This window comes from Hylobates moloch, unplaced genomic scaffold (assembly GCF_009828535.3).
Source record: "Hylobates moloch isolate HMO894 unplaced genomic scaffold, HMol_V3 SCAFFOLD_6, whole genome shotgun sequence".
Taxonomy (NCBI): Eukaryota; Metazoa; Chordata; class Mammalia; order Primates; family Hylobatidae; genus Hylobates; species Hylobates moloch.
The window spans coordinates 132,026,785-132,030,223 of record NW_026652281.1 but is presented as its reverse complement, the minus strand read 5'-3'; positions in this window follow the sequence as shown (position 1 = coordinate 132,030,223).

The window sequence follows — 3,439 nt, the reverse complement described above, 5'->3', positions numbered from 1 at the left end:
CAAGTATAATTCACCTACCAATATTTCCTTGCTTTCATTCAAAGTATTTGTAATAAGCCGGGTGCAGTGGCTCACACCTATAATCCCAGCACTTTGGGAGGCCGAGGTGGGAGGATCACTTGAGCCCAGGAGTTTGAGACCAGCCAGGGCAACATGGCAAAACCCCATCTCTACAAAAAATACAAAAACTAGTCATGTGTGGTGGTGCATGCCTCTTCTCCCAGCTACTTGGGAGACTGAGGTGGGAGGATCACCTGAGCCTAGGAGGCTGAGGCTAAAATGAGCTGTGATCATGTCACTGCACTCCAGCCTGGGCAACAGATCAAGACCCTGTCTCTAAAATAGTAAGAATAAAATAAAATCCCTTAAGTTGACATTTGATATCATAGCTCTTTACTGAACCATATATTTGTTTTTATCCTTTCTCCTGATTGTATCTCATTAAGTAAACTCCCAAAGAAGCAGTAACTATTTTTCAGAGCCCCCTGTCCCTCTGAATCCACAACAGACACTTTCAATGACTGATATACAGTTGACTTTCCCATCAGTGAGCTCCTCAGGCAGGGGCCGTATTTACTATGTTCACTGCCTGTATCTTCAGTACCATGTATATAATAGTTGCCCAATAAATTACATAGAGTTGAAAAAACAAAAGCTGACCTTTTTTTTTATCTATCATGATTACTTTTTGAGAGGAGAGATGGGGTAGTGACCGGTGGTGCAGGTAGAGGCTTCAGGGTTGCTATTTATGTTCTATTTCTTGTCTTAATGGGGGTTATTTGTACATGTTCATCAGCTGATCATAATTTGTGCTGTATACTTGCAATTGGTGTACTTCTGAATGTGCTACACTCAAATGATGAAAATTTGGGTCTACAGTAATTCTTTGGAAAAGAAGGAAATTACAAGTGTTCAGAGATTGCCATTAAAGAATAACAGATAATGGTTTCTGAATGTATTAGTCCATTTTCACACCACTATAAAGAAATATCCAAGATTGGGTAATTTATAAAGAAAAGACATTTAATTAAATCAAAGTCCCACATGGCTGGGGAGGCCTCAGGAAACTTACAATCATGGCAGAGGGTGACGTAGGCACATTTTACATGGCAGCAGGCAAGACAGCGAGTGAAGAGGGAACTTTCAAACACTTATAAAGCCATCAGATCTCATGAGAACCCACTCACTATCATGAGAACAGCATGGGGTACAACACACCCATCATCAATCACCTCCCTCCGTCACTAGGTGGGGATTACAGGTCCCTCCCTGGACACATGGGGATTACAATTTGAGATAAGATTTGGGTGGGAACACAGAGCCAAACCATATCACTGAACATGCAAAGTGAAACTTCAAGTGGGGACCACAATGTTCATGGATGTTAGAAAGTACACTCTTAGCCACAAAAACTAGCCGGATGTCACAATGGGAAAGATTCATTGAGATAATGTATATAAAGTGCTTAAAATAGTACCAGGTACAGTCAGTGACACAGGTTAGCTATTATTACTTTTTGTAACATCCGGGAAGCAGTTCCAAATGAAGGCTTAACCTGCAAAGGAAATTTTCTTCATTACAATCCTACTTTTTCCTTACCTCTTTCAAAATAGCTTTTATAGCCTGACTGAAGCAGTGCCTTCACTTACATAATTTGTATTTATGATGTCCATGGCACCACCTGGCTTATTTTAGTCACACCCAAGGAAGTCACAACTCCAAGACCAATCGTGGAGCATCCCCACCACATGAGAGCACAGTGACCTGGTGTGGTGATTCTCCAACATGCAAATCACTGGGGCATTTATTAAAACTGCAGGTTCCATGGTCTCCCATACCAAACTTCTGATTCACTTAGTCTGAGAGTAGACCCCAGGAATTTGCATTTTTAAACAAATTCTTCAAGTGATTCTAAAAAACGTTTTCTACAGAGAACATTGAGTCTCTTGTTTCATAAATGAATGAAATGGAGCCCAGGAAGGGAAGAGACCTATCCAGTCTTCTTTCTGGCTAATGAGAATGCACAGACTAGAATGAAGGTCACCTTTTAATATTCCAGTAGCATGACTCCATGCTACAACAGCTTAGGACCCAGAATCAATCTGTCCTACACCTTGCTTTATTCCACTGACCCCTGATGTCTTTTTACCCATGCATTAGGTTAACTGGAGAGACACAAAAACCCAGCTGTATACTCATTAGGTATGCAGAACCAGGTACTTTAGAAACCTAGTTTAAATCATAGCCCCAATATTTACATGCTGTGTGACTTGTGATAGTTATTTGAATTCTGTGTGCTTCGGTCTCTTCCTTTGTAAAGTGGCAAAACAATACCTACATTTGCAGGATGTTGTAAGGAATTATGTAAAATACTAGCACAGAGCTTGCAAATAACAAGTTCCCAGTAAACAGTAACTATTATTAATGCCATCTTAAAACATGGCAATAAAACTACATTCTTCATTCTCCTAGAGCCGTATTCTCAAAGCGTAGTCCCCTACAACAGAATTACCTGGAAGTGTTTGTTTAAAACATAGATTTCTGAAACCAGCCCCCCATAAGACCTAGTGAATTGAATCATTGGGGTGGGGCCCAGAAGTCTGCATTAACAAGCAAGCAACCTCCATTCTTCTTTTGCACGCAAAAGTTGGACTAGGGCTGTAGACAAAGAGTATTTCTTCTTAATGAAGACGTGTATGAATGAGAGGGAAGTAGTGTTGAACACTCTAATTTGAAACTAACAATTTTCTGCTAATAAAAGGTTGAGTGCCAACTACTGCTTCATTTTAGAATGCAATGCTGAGGTTGGTTCAATTCCTCTCTCAGTAATTGAATTTACCCTGAAAAATAAATCAATCCTAAACAAGATATCCAAACAATATAAAGCACTGTTGGAAGAAGAAATAAAAACAGGCTTTGCTTAACCAAAAGAAAATTTTCAAAGTTAAAGGTTTTTGGAGTTTTAGATTCATATATCTAATAAACTCCTGTAGTTTCAAGTTACTGCTAAAACAGTAAAGGAAAATATAATTCTTGACTCACTGGCCTGTGCCAACAGTGAAAGGAAAAACAGTACCACTGAACACCCTAAAATACTGTAATGAAACATGCAGCCACTCTAACTTCCCATGGTCCCAAGAGAAAATTAAGTGAAATAAAAGCAATTTTCTTACCTCATAACACTCTATTCAAGTCCAGTATCAAAACAGCCACCTGCAGGACACTAGTTGGAAAGTTAACATTCCCTTTCAAAGTTACTCCAAAAGCCTTTTGAAATATAGTCTGTTACTATGTTTAAAGCTGATTTCCCCTTCCAAGTCGCAAATGCATACAAATATGCCCAGAGGCTCAAAAGAAATGGGCAAAGCCTTATAAATATTCATTTATAACTAGCAGTTATACACTGTTTCAATAATTCAATGAGAAATCATAAAAAGCA